This window comes from Eublepharis macularius, chromosome 14 (assembly GCF_028583425.1).
Source record: "Eublepharis macularius isolate TG4126 chromosome 14, MPM_Emac_v1.0, whole genome shotgun sequence".
Lineage (NCBI taxonomy): Eukaryota > Metazoa > Chordata > Lepidosauria > Squamata > Eublepharidae > Eublepharis > Eublepharis macularius.
The window spans coordinates 61,166,513-61,185,721 of NC_072803.1; the positions used below are offsets into that span (position 1 = coordinate 61,166,513).

At 46.6% G+C, this 19,209-nt stretch overlaps 1 protein-coding gene across 1 annotated transcript in view; it reads right to left on the reverse strand.

Annotated features, from left to right (window-relative positions):
* The window catches only part of NCS1 (neuronal calcium sensor 1), a 124,216-nt gene extending 118,354 nt beyond the window's left edge, over positions 1-5,862 (reverse strand). The window contains exon 1 of the mRNA XM_054997807.1: positions 5,748-5,862. The gene's annotated coding sequence lies outside the window, so the exon portion shown is untranslated. The remainder of the gene's footprint in view (positions 1-5,747) is intronic.
* Positions 5,863-19,209: the final 13,347 nt, after the last annotated feature.

Consider the following 19,209-nt stretch of genomic DNA (forward strand, 5'->3'; position numbering starts at 1 on the left):
CTCTAGAACAGCATTTCGGATGTGCCACAATGCTAGTTCCAGGGCTTTTTTTCCGGGAAAAGAGAAGGTGGAACTCAGTGGGTTGTCCTCAGAGAAAATGGTCACATGGCTGGCGCCTTGATCTCCAGGCAGAGGGGAGTTGAGATTGCCCTCTGCGCCGCTCAGCGGGGCCCCCAACCATGTGACCATTTTCAAGAGGTTCTGGAACTCCGTTCCACCACATTCCAGCTGAAAAAAAGCCCTGGCTAGTTCCAAGGTGCAAAAAGTGTCACCCGTCAGTTCCTACACTTGAAGGTGCTCTACAACAACAGGCCAGGCAATTTTTTCTTCGTTTTACAAATACTATTATTATTACGCAGAATACGAAGCAAGGCCAAGGAAATCAAAATCGGGTGCAAATTGCTTCTAAACCCACCTCTGTATTAGCCAGTGACTTACAAACACATTTCTTGCAGCTACCAGGTCATTGGTGAAGGGGGAAAGAGCTCTACTAGCATACAAGCACAGAATTAGAAGAACTTGGTTAGGAAACTGATCCAGAGGAGTTAGCCGTGTTAGTCTGTAGTTGCAAAATAGTAAAGAGTCCAGCAGCACCTTTAAGACTAACCAATTTCATTGTAGCATAAGCTTTCCAGAAGCACAGGTCTCTTTGTCAGATACATCTGATGAAGAAAGCTGTGGTTCTCGAACGCTTATGCTACAATAAAATTGGTTAGTCTTAAAGGTGCTACTGGACTCTTTACTATTTTGCCCTTCTTTTAGACTCCCTGGCTCACTGCTCCTGGGCTTCCCTTCTTCTTGGATTCTTACCCAGTCCTCAGCTCCAACATTCCAAGATTCCCTCTCTTGTACTTGGCGATCCCTTAAGGATCCAGTCACTAGCTACAGCGTTCTATGCATTGTAATGGACTGAGGGATTTTTGTGGCACTGACAAAGGCTCTAGCAGAGATTGGCTGAGCTGCCATGATGTCACAGGATAGGTGAGACAGTGTGAAAGGTCTCTAGCTGCCAGTGGCTGAGATCTTTGAAAGAAAGCCACCCCAAAGGCCGTGTGTGACACTAGGAAAGCAGCAGGTTGTGTGAAACAAACAGGCCAGGGAAGGACAGCCAGGAGAACCAGTGGCCCAGAGGGTTTGGGAAAGAGCAGGAGGCCAGAGGTCTGAGAGGGAATGGAAGACTGGAGGTGAGATTTGGCGCACAGCCAAGAGCTGCCAAGAAGAATGAACATGTATTGATCTGAATTAAACAGATGAATCTCTGACTGCAGCTTCTAATTTTAATAATTCCTTACAGAGGACATGCAGACCCCGAGCAAATTATCTATTCCCTTGAACAACTCAAAGAACAAATTGCTTTTCTTTTTTGCACAAAACTGAAGAGACAATTTCTTAAGGAGAAGGAGAACCTGATGAACAGGCGTGGGTAAACTAGAACTCAGCGAGGGGTTGGCTTGGAAAGTGTATCTGTAGTACGTGGCTCTGGAAGTGGTGGAAGCACGAATCGCAGCACTGAAATGCCGCCAGCCCTGCACAAAAGGTACTCATGAGGGCTATAAACTTGGGGGCAGGTCTGTACATTTAAGTAAAAAAATACTACAGTTCTTGGGATTTGCCTCAAGGCCTCGCCAAAGAGACTCTGGTTCATGTTGCTTTCAATTTCTGATACATTTTCCATTCATGAGAGTTCCTCCCATACCACGTCTGTGAAGGAAGATGCTTATGTCAATATTAATACTAAGAATCACTAACTGAGCATTTAAGGACGACTTGTTCAAAGGGCTGTGGGCACATTTCACTGACTCACAGTGCAATCCTAAGCAAAGTTGCTCCAGTCTAAGCCCATTGAAATCATTGTGTTTAGACTGGAGTAACTCTATTTAGGATTACACTGTCAGCAATGCCTACAACACCCCTGCAAGTGAGATCAGATTTATCATCTCCATATTTGCAGCTTGTGGAAGGAGTACACTATGGCACAGGAGTAGAGGCCTGCTCAATAGAACAGGTTCCTTAGAGGTGCAGACACCCTCCCCCCCCCCGGTGAACCCCCACTCACTAAGAACATATTAATACTACAAATTATTTATTCATTTATTTATTTATGTCATTTATAGTCCACCTTTCTCATTGAGACTGAAGGCGAATTACACAGTGCGAGATTAGTACAGTCAACATCAAGAACATTTCCATAAACATTTCTATTGGGTAAATAGATACAAGTTCACAAAGCATTAGTAGCAATCCAGTGCAACATGGTGGTGAGGTCGATGGTTCCTAACTCACTAGCAGATCATCTGAGATCCCCTCCCTACAATACAGCCCTCCCATTTGAGTAAAAAGCCTTTTTGAATCATTTGGTTTTGCACAGTTTGTGGAAGTCCAGGGGAGTGGGGGCTCTCCTGACCTCCTCAGGCAGGCTGTTCTGCAGGGTAGGGGCCACCACAGAGAAAGCCTGTGTACAGGCTGCTGTTGATTTCGCCCGTGTGCAGCCTGGCACCTGCGAGAGACCCTGTTCAGAACAGAGAAACTGCCATGGAGGAGCATAGGTAGGGAGGCGGTCCCGTAGGTATGCCGGACCAAGGCCGTGAAGAGCTTTGTTAGTGATACCCAACACCCTGAACTGAGCATGGCAACCAATGGCTAGCCAGTGGTGGTGCCTTTCCACAAACAACGTCAAGAATAAACTTTCATTTTAAAAGCAAGCGTTTAAAAGTTAATTCAAAAGAGCCCCATCTACCGGGAGGGGCATCAATCCCCACAAATCCTCTGGACTCTCAATAGCAAATTCCATGTTTAAACAAATCCTCATCATTTAAACATTTTAAAATTTACATCAATTATACATTTTAGACCGATGTGCATCACTTGAGAAGACTGCATGTGGTAGGCTACACAGGCAAACTACAGATGTGGGAAATACAAAACAGAACACAGTTTAGGAGTCACTAGAGCCAAGCTACAAGTGAGGCCTGACACAGGTTGGACACTTGTCAGCTTCCCTCAAGTTTTGATGGGAAATGTAGGCGTCCTGGTCTTGCAGCTGTAATGGAGAGCCAAGCTGCAAGAACAGGATGCCTACATTTCCCATCAAAACTTGAGGTAAGCTGACAAGTGTCCAACCTGTGTCAGGCGTCACTTGTAGCTTGGCTCTCAGAACAACAGCAGACCCAAGTACAAAAGTGAGTGTGCCCCTTTCTCCTCCAATATGCCCCATTTTGGAAAAGGGAGATGGGCTCTCTATGGATGCAGCCGGGGAGGGAACAAGATTCTGTGTAAGGTTGAAAGCCCCGCTCTTCAGGATTACAATAAACTGTGCCGAAAAGCAGATGAACCAATGAAACTGCTTTATACCAAGTCACACCTTGGGTCTACCTGGTAGTGGTTCTCCCAAGCAGAGAAACACCTGGCAGCCAAGGTACATTTAACCAGAACTTGGGACCTTTGGCATTCCATTTATTGATTCACACGCTATGGACACCTCCGGCCTAATAGAAATGTGACTTTTTACAGCATCTGCTGAGATGCTTTTTCGTTGGAGATGCTGTGGATTTAGCCCAGTCCCTCTGCATGCAAAGCAGGCACTCAACTCCTGAACTGTCCCCGAGGCAGCATATAAATAAGGCCGTTTCTAGCAGGTCCTCTCTAAAAAAACGACCTCATTATGATTCTTGCAGCGTTATTGAGGCAGGCCTGTTAACCTGCTTTGAGTTTTGGCTGGTACCCAGGGCTCTCTGCCTTTCCTGGAAGATCGTTTTGAGACAGGAAGGAGGGATAGAGAGAGGACCAGAACCTCACCCCTTAAGGGGATCTACTAGCAAGTGACATTGGCACCTCTTGGTTAAGAGCTGGGGGCTTTAATCTGGAGAACCCGGTTTGATCCCCCACTTCTCCGCTTGAAGCCTGCTGGGTGACCTTGGGTCAGTCACAGCTCTCTCAGAGCTCTCTCAGCCCCAGAGGGTGATTGTTGTAGGGATAACAACAACATACTTTGTAAACTGTTCTAGGTGGGTATTAAGTTGGCCTGAAGGGCAGTATATAAATCGAATGTTATTATTATTGTTATTAGAGCTGGGTGTACTCAGTTTAAAAATCACACTGCCTCTGTGTACCAAGGCAGCCCAAAATCGATGTCAAAGAAAGCTGGATGCTGTGTCATCTGTTTATTCTGCCATGTTGCATCTGTTGACTTGCTGCTACCAAGGGCAGTGAAGATCCACACTGATGGCTGGAATTCCTTTTGATGCTGAAATTTAACCTGACGTGGCTTAGATGTTATCAAGCCAGTATTTGCAGCCTTGAGGACTAGACGCTTACTTCATTAAACAAAACAAAACCTTAAAAGTTGAGAGGATGCTGAAGTTTACACCACATACAAAATGCCCTTTTCCCTCAAGTACCTGGGAGGTACACCTATCAGGAAATCTGAAGCTGCAGCCTGGCAGGTTACTGATTTGGGTGCTGTGCCAGGGTTGAATTCGGAACAATTTGGGTGCTAAGAATTTCACGACAAATCTTCTCTATAAGATCCAAAGGAGTTCGCCATGTTAGTCAGTAGTTGCAAATTAGTAAAGAGTCCAGTAGCACCACAACTCTCTTCGTCAGATCATCTGGTTAGATCATCTGGTTAATTTGGAGAACCAGGTTTGATTCCCCTCTCCTCCGCTCGAAGTCAGCTGGGTGACCCTGGGTCAGTCACAGCTTCTCGGAGCTCTCTCAGCCCCACCCTCTTCACAGGGTGATTGTTGTGGGGATAATAATGACAGACTTTGTAAACCGCTCTGAGTGGGTGTTAAATTGCCCTGAAGGGCAGTATGTAAATTGAATGTTATTATTGTTGTTGTTTGCTGTATCTTCTGCCTATCGTTCAGCAACTGAGAAGGAGAGGGGCAAGAAGAGCTGTGGGGAAGGGGTGAGTGGGACATAATTCCAGGGTTAGGCAGAGCTGGGCCAGGCATGAGATCTTTTTCTTTCTTTCTTTCTTTCTTTCTTTCTTTCTTTCTTTCTTTCTTTCTTTCTTTTATTTATTTATTTATAGATAGTCTGTCTTTCTCACTAAGACTCAAATTGGATTACACAGTGAGTTAGCACAATCAATTTCAAGGACATTTCAATAAACACGTAATGGTGTATGTGTGTGCAAATTTGCAAAGCTTTAAAACCAGCTGAAATCCAACCCAATGCAGAGTTGAAGAAATGCTGAAACAGAGCAAGAGCAATTCTAAGCCTGACATCGGAACTCCCCAGAGCAACAGACATACACAGCAGCGCCCAGTAGTAAAGCCTACGGTCCCCATCCCTCCGCAGATTCCTAGAGCTTTGGGGGCACAGCGGGGAGAGGGGAGGGATCTCACAGGGGCGTAATGCCATGGACTCCAAAACCTTGCCAGCTCCATGTTGGCAAATTCCTGGAGATCTGGGGAGGTGAAACCTGGAGAACGTGGGGCTTGAGGAGGGAAGGAACCTTGGCATGGCATAATGCCATAGAGCCCAACCCCCCCAAGTAGCCCTTTTCTCCAGGAGAAATGATCTCTGTGGCCTGGAGACCAGCTGTAATTCCAGGAGATCTCCAGCCACTACCTGGAGGCTGGCACCCCTACCAAACCCCCAAAGTCTCCAGGCGGACTGATCTTTGCGGCCTGGAGATCAGCCGTAATTCCGGGAGAACTCCAGCTGCCGCCTGGAGGTTGGCCTGGCCTGGCCCCACCAGGGCGCAGGGAGGCGCCTCCGAAGGGCTTTCGGCTACTCACCGCGGGCGGGCGGGCAGCAGGGTCGCCTCTTCTTCCCCGGCGGGCGCCACGCGCGGCCTCCGGCCTGCCGGGATGCTGCGCCGGGCCCTGGGCGGCGAGGCCGGCAGGGAGGATGCGCTCGCTCGGCCGCCCGGCCAGAAAACGCGGCGGGAGGGGAAGGGCGCCGGAGGCCTCCCCAGGAAACGCGCCCGGCCTGGAAGGGAGGAACGGAGGAGGCGCGCGGGGCGGCGGCGGCGGCTGCAAGCCTTTGCCTGCCTCCTCGGGAGGAAAGCCTGGCGAGGCCTCCCCAGGAACAGCTCCACGGCCCGAGGAGTTCGCCGTGTTAGTCTGCAGTAGCAAAATAGTAAAGAGTCCCGTAGTAGCCCCTTAAAGACGAACCAACTGGACTGTAGCATACGCTTGCGAGAGCCACAGCTCTGTGGTTCTGCATCGGACGAAGAGCGCTGTGGTTCTCGAAAGCTTATGCTACAGTCCAGTTGGTTCGTCTTAAAGGGGCTACAGGACTCTTTACTCTTATGCAGAGGATGCCCCTTTCCTCGAGTGCACCAATCGGACTTGGTTCACACGTGCAAAAGAACTAGAGCAGGGGAGAGACGAGGAGAGCTGTGGTTCTCGAAAGCTTATGCTACAGGCAAGTTGGTTCGTCTTAAAGGGGCTACGGGACTCTTTACTCTTATGCAGAGGATGCCCCTTTCCTCGAGTGCACCAATCGGACTTGGTCGGTTCACACGTGCGAAAGAACTAGAGCAGGGGAGAGACGACGAGGACATGAGAACCCTTTGTGAATGGAAAGCAGGCGACGAGCCAGGGTTGCCAGCTCTGGGTTGGGGAATAGCTGGAGATTTGGGGATGGAGGCTGGGGAGGGTGGGTGTGATGCCACCGAGCGCGCCCTCCAAAGCAGCCATTTCCTCCAGGGGAACTGACCTGTCACCTGGCTGGAGATAGTTGTCATTCCGGGAGATCTCCAGCCACCAGCTGGAGTTTGGAAACCCTACAAGAGGAGAAAGAAAGCTCGCACCGCAGAAAAAAAGTTGCTGTGTTTGTGCAATGATACATTTTTTTGTTTAATGCAAACGGGAATCCACCATCAGCTGAAATCTGAAGTGGCCGGTGTATTCTTCTCCTCGTTCTAGAGGCCAGACACAAAAGGCGACTGAGCAGAAGCAAAGCCACCACGTCAAAGCAATAAAAAGATTCAAATCAGTCAGCATCTGAAACAATCAGAGCTTGTGTTTTAAACCAGGGGTTTAAGCCTGGCAGAACAGTCTTCAGGAAAGCGCTGGTGTGATGTCACCATCAAAGCTTTGGGCTGCAAGTAGGACCTTCTGGTCCTCCCAGCAGACTAGCAGCAGTTCTCCAAGATCTCTGCAGAGACTCTTGCCCAGTGCAGACAGAGGGATGCCGAGTTGCTGAACCTGGCACCTTCTGCATGCAAAGCGCATGCTCTGCCACTGAGTTATGGCTGCCCATAAGCTGCGCATAGTGAGCAGTAGAAAAAATTCAGAGCCTGGTATGTTGTCTACTCTTTGACCGTGTCAACATCTAACACCAAAGCCTGTCCCCCAAATCTGCAACTTGGAGCAAAAAAAGAAAAGTGTCTCAGCGATTAAACTTAACTATTTAAAAGAGCGAAGGCAGTAGGAGCACCTCCCTTCTATATCTCTGCCTGAGTCACTGTTCTGGGCATGTATCCTAATGGGAAAGTGACTTACGCATAGCCATAAGGGGCATGCTCCTCCAAAAGAAAGGAGTTTCTCTGCCATTGGAGTGATCAGATTATCTACTCATAGCTGGTGCAGAGAAGTAGCCCCCCCCCCAAAATTTTTAAATTAGATTTTATTTGGTTTTTTTGGAGGAAAATATGCATATAAATAAATGTTCCTGTATAAAACACAATGCCTTACTGCAATAAATAGTCAAAAATAGTTGAGCTCAACAAATTAAATACACAGAGCACATTTGTAAATATATTGCACTTTATTTTGGCAGTAAATAATAAAAATGATTTCCAGTTACAGACGAACTGGTTAACATGCCATTTGTCAGTTTGATAAGACGGCATAGGTGTGTAATTTATTTTCTGATTCTGGAATAGAAGACTAACAAAACTCTCCAATGTTTTGCTGAGCAAATTCCAGCAGCTACAATTATGTAAGAAAATCAACTCACCGTAATTGAATGGCCTGTTCTCGATAATAAGTTTGCAGAAATATTCATGCGGCTAATGGCAGTTTTAAACCCATTTATTGCAGCTGTAGCAATGCATTAATCCTCTTTCAGAGCTTCGGAGCAGAAAATGCCTGTTGCATCTCTTCACAATTTACTGCTCTGTCCCAAACAGACTCTGCTGGGCGACAGTCACATGTACAAAGCTGCAAAATAGTAAAGAGTCCAGTTGCACCTTAAGACTAACCAACTTTATTGTAGTATAAGCTTTTGAGAACCACAGCTCTCTTCGTCAGATGCAAAGCTGTTATAGCAGGTTGTATGATCTGGAAATATGATCTGAAGTATGATCTGGAGATAAATAAGAGGGTATTAGATCAAATCAACCCTGAATTCTTCCTAGAAGCTAACATGACAAAACTGAGGCTTTTGTACTTTGGTCACATTATGAGAAGACGAGACTCTCTGGAAAAGTCAGTAATGCTAGGAAAAGTGGGAAGACCCCAAACGAGATGGCTTGACTCAATAAAAGAAGTGAAATCCTCCAGTTTGCAGGATCTGAGCAAGTCTTAACGATAGGATGTTTTGGAGGTCTTTCTTTCTAGGGTCACCATTGCTCGAAGGCAACTTGACGGCACATAACACACGCATGATCTGGAAAGTACCTGGGATTCAAGTTAAACGTTTTTTAAAAGTGTGTTTTTGTGGTTATGTATTTTTATGTTCTATTTATCTAACTGCTTTAAGTATTGATAAGTATTAAGATATATAAAATGCCTGTTAACATTTTAAATGTTTTAGTGTTTGCCCCCTTCGGGACCCTGAATCGGTGGGAATGGCAGCATAGAAATGTTTTAAATAAAACTAAATTAAAAAATGAATTAACCTCTCACTAACTCACTAGTTTGCCTTAGGCCAACTCCATCTCAGTCTCAGCCCCCTCCTCATCAGCAATATAGAGATAAATAATGCTGGTTTACCTTACATGGCTGTTGTAACTCTCACCAAAAATAATTAATGGAAAGTGATTTGGACCATGAACGTCTGACAGGAATTATTATTATTAATAATAATAATTGCAGCATTATGTTACTCCTAATAGATGCATTACAACCACCTGCTCTCAGAGGCTTCCTGTTGTATCTCTGTATGAGCCCTGGGGGTCTGGAGCCATTGATAGCAGCTGCCCTTCCAGTTCTTGTCCCATTTATGCACTAGCATTTTCATTGGGGCTCAAGGATAAAAATATCTGGGGTGATGAGAGTTTGTCTCTCCTGTGCCCACTTGCAGTTCCAGCAAGACAGCAGCATCAACAAGAGGTCATGGAGTAGAATGTTCAAAACTCCCTGAAAATAGAAAAACAACACAATGAGCAAGAAGAGGGACTAGGAACTTTCCTTGCTAGTTTGCTATTTGCAGGGAGGTTTTTTTTTTAATGCAAGGGAGTGTTGAAAGTTGGAATCCAGGACCTGCAGGCTGTCCATTCCATCACTTCAGTCTCCCTGCATGTTGGATCCTGGCCTGAGACTCAAAGAACACCCTGATCAAAGAAGAAAACAGAAGAAACTGCAGGGAGAACTTTAAAATTGGGATTTTTAATTGCTGTCCAAATTTACTAAGTAAACCTTTTGCCAACATTTTCTTGAAAGCTTATAAGGTTTTCAGTAGAAGTGGGCACGGTCCGAAAAACGGACCAACATTTTGCACTGTGCGGCCTGGTTTGTGGTTCGCAAACACAGTTCATGGGATTCACCTTTTCCACGAATTTTGGTCTGTTTGGGTCGGTCTGTTGGTCTGTGGTCCATGAGTCCAGACATCCTGGCGCTGATCTATCAATTCCCTTGGCAATGGAGAGGACATCCGCAGACCTTTTGCAGCCCTTAAAAACTTAATAGGCAGCTCTGTCTGCTCAGCAGAGAGCTCCCATTCTGCTCTATGGAGAGAGGAGCAAGAATGAATTCCCTAGGCAACGGAGGGGTGGACGTTCTGCAGCCAATCTTAGCCCTCAAAACCTTGATAGGCAGCTCTGTCTGCCAATCAGAGAGCTCTCATTCTGCAAGGGAGGGGGTGGATGTTCTGCAGCCAATCTTAGCCCTCACAAAACCTTGATAGGCAACTCTGCCTGCCAAACAGAGAGCTCCCATTCTGCTCTATGGAGAAAGGAGCAAGAATGAATTCCCTAGGCAATGGAGGGGAGGATGTTCTGCAGCCATGACAACACCAATCTTAGCCCTCAAAACGTAGATAGGCACCTCTGCCTGCCAACCAGAGAGCTCCCATTCTTTTCTATGCCAGTAAGGAGCAAGAATTAATTCCCTAGGCAACGGCTGGGAATCTGTCTGTGGTGAATGAGAGGGCTCTTCCCCCACCCTTTTCTGTTTGATATTGTCTCATTGCAACTTTTCGGTGCTGCTAGCCAATGCAAGTCAATTGGCATTTGCAACTCCAGTATCTACCGGAAGTTTCCTGGGGGTGGCTGCTTTGGGGTTCGGTAACTCGGACCGCTGAAATGCAATCTTGACCAAACTTGGAGGGTGGCTGGAGGAGAGGCTGCTTAAGATTCTCTGCAAGTTTGGGCTCTCTGGGTGTGAAGGGCTGCCGGAAGTGATGGACCAATGAACCGGTCCGTGAATGGGGCTGGTCCATGAAAAGTTCATGGTCCGTGGTCTGTGAACATCGATGGACCATAGGGCAGTGGTCTGTAGGATTTTCCCAGTCCGTGCCCACCTCTACTTTTCAGTCATCCAGAGGGATTCCCAGGACTGAAAGTCGTACAGAACTCATGGGTGGGTTCCTCTCCCGGCAGCTTACTTTTGCTCTTAAAACTAGACTTTTCTGGCCAGAGGAGGGGTTGCTAGCATGTTTCAATGAGAAAGGATGGGATTACGTGATTGAAAATGGGCAATATCCCAGAGAGATTTCCCCCCTACTCCCTCCAAGCACTATTGATGGCCAGAACATGTTTATAAAGGACGCCACTGGAGTGATCAGCCCTCCAACAGTCCTTGGATGCCATGTGTCAGCTCTGTTGCCCACAGTCCCTCCATCTTTGTGAGTTTTGCAATCATCTTCTGTGTGTGTGTCTAGTTTTTCACATAAGCTGTCCAGCTCCTGGGAAGACAGCACTCTTATCTAAGATGGCTCACCACAGCGGCCTTGGGACAGTTCCTTCCTACTCTCCCACTGTCTATGCTCGGCTGGTTGGGCACCGAGGGTGGGGGGCTTACAGAGAGGGACTGAAACTTTGTAGCAAGCATTCCATACGTCATTCTCAACAAGAGCCCTGTGTTCAGCCAGACGCTCTTAATTGCTTCTGTGTAACCTATGGACATATATACGCTGTAGTTATGATTTCTCATTAAAAAACCTTCTCAAGAGAGCTTGGATTTCTTGCTGCAAGGGGGGGAGTCAGCTCCAACGTATCCTGTTCGCCATAGACTGACACCATGCCTACCCCTCCAACAGCCAAAAGGGCCCTTCAGTCTCTGAAGTGCAGATGTACAGTCAGTCGGCACCTCGGCTGCAGATACCAACAACCAAGAGCGTTATTTTAACATCACCTTGAGGATCCAGTTCCAGCCGGTCTCTGGCCGCGTTTCTTGGCCATCATGAAGAAGCTACTGGCAGAGAACACCTCTTTGGCAAGGGCAGGCCCCAGAGTCACCGGCCCATGACATTTTCTGGCTTCAAGCTGCTGCAGTGTCCCATTTGAGTGGCAAGCCCGGTATCCCTAATGACACCGCAAGGGGATCCCGGGATGCGACTGTGCGCTCTGGCTGCTGTTGAACCAGCACCTAGGCCAGGAGCTGCAGCTCCAAATCTTCTGGGGAAAGTTGCAAAGGATCCTGGGTGCACTACAGACGCCCAAGCCAACCCACATTCTCAAGAGATTACTTTCGGCAACTAGAGACATCTCTTGGGCCACCCGACACGGCCACTTATTTAACTCCACCCTTCTTCCAAGTAGCAACGGATAGCAGGCACATGGTAAAGGTAAAGGTAGTCTCCTTGGCAAGCACCAAGTCATTACTGACTCATGGGGGATTTTGCATCACGACATTTTCTTGGCAGACTGTGTGTGATTGGCTCAAAGTCATCCACCAAACTTCATGCTAGAGCAGGACTTTTGAATCCAGGCATTCTGGCTCCTCGCGTGATTTACAGAGGAGAATCTCCAATTGTTTTGTTTGATGATCATTTTAGCTCTCAGGTTTGATATTAATTGAGGTCTGCTTGTGTTAAATTAGCCCAGGAAGAGAGTATCCTGTCCAGTCACTCCTACGGAGAAGGGGCTCCACCCTCCCCTTGTCTGCGGCTGAACTGAGCTTAGAAAGGGCACTGCCTAGACCTCTCGTGCCCTGACAGAGCCTGGCAGGCCTGGTCTTGTCAGATCTCGGAAGCTAAACAGGGTCAGCCTTGGTTAGTAATTGGATGGGAGACCTCCAACGAAGACCAGCAGGCAATGGCAAACAACCTCTGTTAGTCTCTTGCCATGAAAACTCCACCAGGGGTCACCGTAAGTCAGCTATGACTTGAAGGCACGGTCTCGCTCTCTACCTCTCCCCCACCCCCAATAATTTTCTTTGTCATTTTTAATTTAATAGCAGACTGGTGAGGTATCAAACAAAATTATTAGGGGGGAATTCAAAATCAGTCACAATATTACAAGAAACCCTGGAAAATGCAGCAATAAAACTGCTGTTATAAATAGTGGAGGGGAAATCAATAATAAAAGCAGCAATCACCAATAAATGCAACTAAATAAAAACGTCATTGTATCAGGGATGACGATCTCCCTGATGTCTCCTGGAATATAGCTTTTATGAATCACTAGGAGGCCAGAAGCATACATGTATGTGTGTACAAATTTGTATTTACATGCACACACATATATAAGTGGCACTCAATGCATCCAAAGAGCTTTTAGACCCTGAAAGCTTCAGCCACAATTTTTTAAGATATTGCAAGACTCACAAGTTTAAACTTTCATTTGTGCCTTGAGGTTTCCATGCAGAGGAGAATAATGAATGCTTGAGGAGACGGAGTATGACTCTCCTTCTATGTGCCTCACTGCCTCAAGCATTGAGTGGCTCTTTCAGAGCTCTCTCAGCCCCACCCACCTCACAGGGGGATTGTTGTGGGGATAATAATAACATATTTTGTAAACCGCTCTGAGTGGGTGTTAAGTTGTCCTGAAGGGTGGTATATACATCGAATGTTATTATTATTATTAAAATCATCATGTTAGCGTGAAAACGGTGGTGCGTGTGTGAGCACTGCCATGTTCATCTGGTGTGAAAGTGAAACCACGGCTAAAAATGGCAAAATGGTACCCTGTACCATTTGGATTATTCATTGCAAGCGCAAATTGGTCAACAATTACACCGGCTACTTGATTGTAGGACATTATAATAAATGTCTAATTTAAGTTGTAAGAGGAAAAAATGAGACAATATATCTTAAAGTAATATTGAAAATAACAATTTTGAATGTTATAGACATGGTATAGTAGATATATATTATTTTGGATATGGAATATTATAGATTATACTATTATAGATTATGTTATTATAGAGAGTGTATATGTTGGGTAATAGAATACATGACTTATTACTAGAATATATTAGATATTATATAGTATTAAATATATGGTACATATTGCTAGAATATATTATATGTTATTAAATAATTATGTTATATAGGGTCTAGGATGGTTAAGGATTATATACTAAGAGGTAGTAATGTAAATTAGATGAAGGGAATGGAAAACTGTCGGAAGTCAATGGAAAAGGGGGGGATATTATTATATGGGGGAGATAAAATAATGTGTTGTATGTGTGAATTGATATAATAACCCATCCAATAAAAATTTTAAATAAAAAAAAAATTACACCGGCTACTTGATCCCCCCCATGCTGAGTCAGCCCCAAATGCAGTTTCCCGGGGGGTACTCATGGGTCCGTATCACACCTGCTGTGAATCCAGTAACACTGGCTTCTAATTATGTTCCAGGCACGAATCAAAGTGCAGGTTTTGACCTTTAAAACTCCAACAGCGTGGGGGCCGATACCTGAAGGACTGCCTTGTCCAGTTTCCGCCTACCTGGACACTGAGATCACGTGGACAGACGCTGCTTTTCACGCTACCATTCACTTGGGTGGTGACGTGCAGCAAGGCTGCCTAGGTGGCTGTACTCAGATCATGGGAAGTTCTCTCCAGTGAAGTTGGATCATCACCTCCTGCCTTGGCAATGTTCAGGATCACTACTAAAACCAAGCGTTTGGTTGAATCAAGGGCTTCCCCCCCAGTGTTAATGGCTGCTTCTGCCTCCGACTGCTATACTCCAATTTAATCCTGTGCTGCAGTGTTAACTTATTACATTGTAAGTAATGTATTTTTAAAGCAACTGATCAGGGCTTTTAAAAATAATGTTCTAAGCTGTCTTAGAACCAGGGCTCATTTCGAGGGGGAACGAACAGGAACGCAGTTCCGGCAGTTCCCCAAAGAGGTCACATGTCAGGTGGCCCCGCCCACCTGTCTCTCGGTCATTTTGGGCCCATTTCAGCCTGGATTAGGGCTGAAATGGCCCGGATCAGGCCTCTGATGGGTGGTGGATCACTCTCCCACTCAGCAGCGGCCCAATCCTGACCATTTTGGGCCCCTTTTTTGGCCATTTTCAGCCCCTTTTTGCCATTTTGGGCCCAATTTCGGCCCTGAATGCCCAGGATTGGGTCCAAAACTGGTGTGATATGTGATGTCAGGGGGTGTGGCATATGCAAATCAGTTATGCTAATGAACTACTTCCGGTGATGGCAAGGGGTGTGGCATATGCTAATGAGTTCCTCCAGCTCTTTTTCTACAAAATGACCCCTGCTTAGAACTATGTCATGCCAAAAGGTATGACAGGAATGTTTAAAAAAGTAAATAACATGTTGCCCCGCTTGCAAGTATTCCCTTTGAAAATTTTCCAAGTATGGCAAGTTACCAGTTTGCAAGCTATACTGGGAAAGATGATTTCCAGTTCTGAACCTTACCGATACAAGCACATTCAGTAATATAGCACTCCAAAGTTGAGGGCTCCTTTCCCTTCCTTTAATCAGTTCTGGGAACGTGTGTTGATTGTTGCTTTGTAACAGGGCCATCAAGGCACTTACAAAATTGACCACCTGCCAAGATTTTAATGCGTCATTTGGGAAACTGGCAATGATTTTGACCTGTTGCTATGCCAGGGGCTTCAGTTACATCGCGTCAGGTTGGAAAAGAGAAATGAAAATGCAGCAAAAAGAATTTTATAACCTAATAACCAAATGACCCTGATCAGTGGATAGTTAAATCTAGAGAGTGGAGCAGTGAATGGACAAGCAGCTTCTCCTACACACCTGAAATATGCTTCAGATTTGCAGAAAAATCTGATAATTCATGAGGGTGGGGAGGAAGAACCCAAAATCATAAAAACAGCATCTGCAGCTTTAACCAATGCCATCATTGGCTGTTGCTGGGCAACCACAACAGTTCGTCCAGTATTCCAGGCTTGATTTCTGTCAACAAAAGGCAGCGGGAGGGGGCAGGGCTCTTTCCAGGGCCATTTTAGCCTTTGAGGGAGAATTCCTTGGAGCGAGTCCCAGAAGCAATCACTGGGCAACATGATGCCACACGACTTGCATGACTCACCCAGGCCTGGCTGCTTGCTACTGTTCAACAGCAGCCTCCCCACCCCTGCCAGCAAATGCTAGTGTAGTATAGTGGTTAGAGTTTCAGAGTAGGATGTGGTAGACCAAGGTTTGAATCACCACTCTGCCGTGGAAGCTCACTGGGTGATTTTGATCCAGGCACACACTCTCAGCCCAACATACCTCTCAGGATTGTTGTGAGGATAATATGGAGGCAAGGAGAATGATGTAAGCTGCTTTGGGACCCCGTTGTGAAGAAAGGCAGTGTAGAAATGAAGTAAAAGACGAAGACGGGCAGGTAAAAGCTAAGCTGTTTACTGGATTTGAAGGACAGAAGGATGTAGGGAAAGGTAAGCACGCGGAGGCTGCCAGGAGGAGGGAAAGAGGAAATACGGTGAGGAAGGGGATACAGGGAAAAGTGAAGTCAGTACCCCCTGGAAGTCCTTGCAGGTTCCCCACCATGCAACTGGGCCGGCTCAGCCAGCACCATGCAACGGGGCCATCGGGGAGAGGCTGCTGGGGGGAAAGGTGAAGGCAGGGGGCAGACAAAGGTGGTCTGTCCCTGATCTCTTGATTAATCACATTGTTTTATTCATTCATTCATTCATTCATTCATTCATTCGTTTGTTTGTTTATTTATTTATTTATTTATTGGACTTCTATCCCGCCCTCTCTGCAAGCAGGCTCAGGGCGGGTTACAACAAAACATAATTTACATTTAAAACATCAATAAAACAACAAAATTCCTGTAACACCGCTCCCAGACAGTGGGCTTGCAACCCCCCCTTGCCAGTAAAACACCAAGGGGTGGGCAAAAGAGAGGGAACAGGCTTTTTCGATCAAGCTGTAACTCATACGGGGAGCCAGATAATTACATGGCCCCCCTGCCAGGAGGCTGATAGGTTTTTTTTCCAGCTGACTGCTGATCCGGCCTCAACCATATGCCTGGCGGAACACCTCAGTCTTGCAGGCCCACTGGCACGATAAGAGATCCTGGCGGGCCCGCGTATCCTCTGATAGAGAGTTCCACCAGGTCAAAGCCAGGAGCGAGAAGGGCCTGCTCTGGTCAAGGCCAGTGTTGCCTCCCTAGGGCCCAGGACCATCAGTAGATGTTTATTGGCTGATCTCAGCACTCTCTGGGGCACATATGGTGAGAGTGGTGGCAGAGAGTGACCTCAAGTCATAGCTGACTTAAGGCGACCCCTGGTGGGGGTTTTAATGACAAGGAACTGGCAGAGGCGATTTGCCATTACTTGCCTCTGCGACCCTGGTCTTCCTTACAGGTCTCCCATCCAATTACTAACCAAGGCCGACCCTGCTTAGCTTCTGAGATCTGACATGATCAGACTCACCTGGGCTCTGCAGGTCAGAGTGATTAATGTTACTATCACACTTTTCAGACAATGCAATCCCTAAACAGCCCCTGCTTGTAAACCAAAAAAGACAAGACATCCAAGGGGAAGAGAGAGGACAAGGGAGGCCCACCCAGCAGGGCTGTTGGTGTTTAGAGCTACTTGGGCCCAAGCAGACCATCCTGTGCTGGTTCTTGTGCTGGGAATGAGGTTGAGCGATGCTCCCACCACTCTCTGGCCTCTGGGGGCAGCTGGTAGTTCAAACACAGTTCTCTCGACTCCACCCCAACCCCCAATTTTATTTCCTGTAGTTTTAGAACAGCAAGGAAAAAGTGCATCCCAGAGGCGGGGAAAAGAACAGGAAAAAATACTTACCTCCTGACTAATAGCTTATTCCAAAGCCGAAGCCTGTTAACAGTTACAAAAGACTGCATACAGAGGAAAATGGAAAGAAATGTATTCAGCTTAATTAAAACCTCCCAGAGAAACTTCGCCTTGCCTGGAGAAATGCTGCTCAACCCTACAGAGCCGAGACCAGGCGTCTTGATCCGTAAGAAATCTTCCTCGGCAGGCTGGGGCTTCTCTCCTAGCCTCTCCAAGCGTTCTCTGAGACTCTGCTTATACAGGGCATTCGGGTGGGCAAGTGCGCACACATGCATGCACCTCCCCAAGTGCCTGCACCTACGGTTGCCAACCTCCAGGTGGGCCTGCAGATCTCAAAGAATTACAATTACTCTCTAGGCAACACAGATCAACCTGGAGAAAACGGCTGCTTTGGATGGTGAACTCTATGGCATTATACCCTCTGGAGGTCCTACCCTTCACCTAATCCCACCCTCCCCAAGGCTCCACCCCCAAATCTCCAGGAATATCCTAACCTGGAGCTGGCAACCCTTTTGCACACTCGTTCCCTTGCACCTTCGTAGACAGATCCCCTGCCTCGAAGCCAGCATAAGCCAAGCAATGGCAGAGTAAATTAACTGTCATGTATGCCAGCATTCCTGCCGATTGTATTTTGCATTTTACAATGGTCAATGCTGTTTTGTACTGTTTGGGCCAGAATGTCAAGTTTCCCTATAATAGCCAGGCCTTTGTTTGAATTGTCACTTCTGCCAATTTCTGCACCTTCAGGTGAACACCTGTACTGTATGGATCTCAATAAAGCTACTTCAACTGGAACACCTGCGTGTTAAACTGTGGAGGGCTTGAGGGACCTGACTGCCAGGGACTGACATTAACAGCAGGCAGAAAAGGATGTGTATGGCAGAGAGATAAATTACACAGCTATATTAAGGACATCTTATTGGCTGCTGGCTGCTAAATTTTCAGAATGGGCCTTCCGCCCTCGTACTTGTCACCATGTAATCCAGTTAAGTCTGCAACACACCCTACACTCCACCCCAAGACTGTCTGAGCCGCAAAGTTGGAGGGGGCCCTCTATTAAGCTGCAGAACAGACCACCACCACCTGCCACCTCTGTTGTGCCAAACGTTCAGCCTGGCGAATCTTGGGGAAATGAATGCTTGTTCACTCTTTTGTGATCTTTTTATTTACTGCATTTGTACCCCATCTTTTCCTCCAGTGGGGATCCAAAGCAGCTTACACTATTCTCCTTTTTATCTTCCTCACCACAGCCCTATGAGGTAGGCAAGCCTGAGAGTGTGTAATTGGCCCAAGGTTGCCCAGTAAGCTTCTCCGGCAGAGAAAGGATTTGAATGTGGGTCTCCCAGTTCTTATTCTAACCACTACATCACACTAGCTCACTTTTGGTTGGACTTATGACAACGGTACAGACAGGGCAACAATTCTGGGTGAGAAAATAGTGCCAAGTACCCCAAGCGTTTTCCTCTGAGAAATGCTGCAGGGCAGGGTGTGTATTATGGTGAGAAAAAGGCTTACAGGGTTATTGTTAAGGGCTTCAAAAATAATAAATGGGAAGAGCACCAACAGCAGTTGTGCTTTCAGTGAAAGCTTTCCCCTGCCCCCAAACTACATTACAGAGATAATGGCACCGACCTACCTTATGGGGTTGTTGTAAAAACTACAAAAGCAACAAGCAAAGGGCTTTGAACTTTCTGAAAAGCTGTATCAAAAGGCAACCATTATTACCGAGATGGTTTTGGAACATTGCAATGTTTAATTTAAGGTCTGGCTCACCCTTATTTGCGCAGTACCTGTTGCTAGGAGCATCATATATTTACTTCTGGAAAAGATGACATGAAAATGTCCCAGTCTGGCCTATTTGTTACAATTTTAGCAAGGGGTAGGGGGAA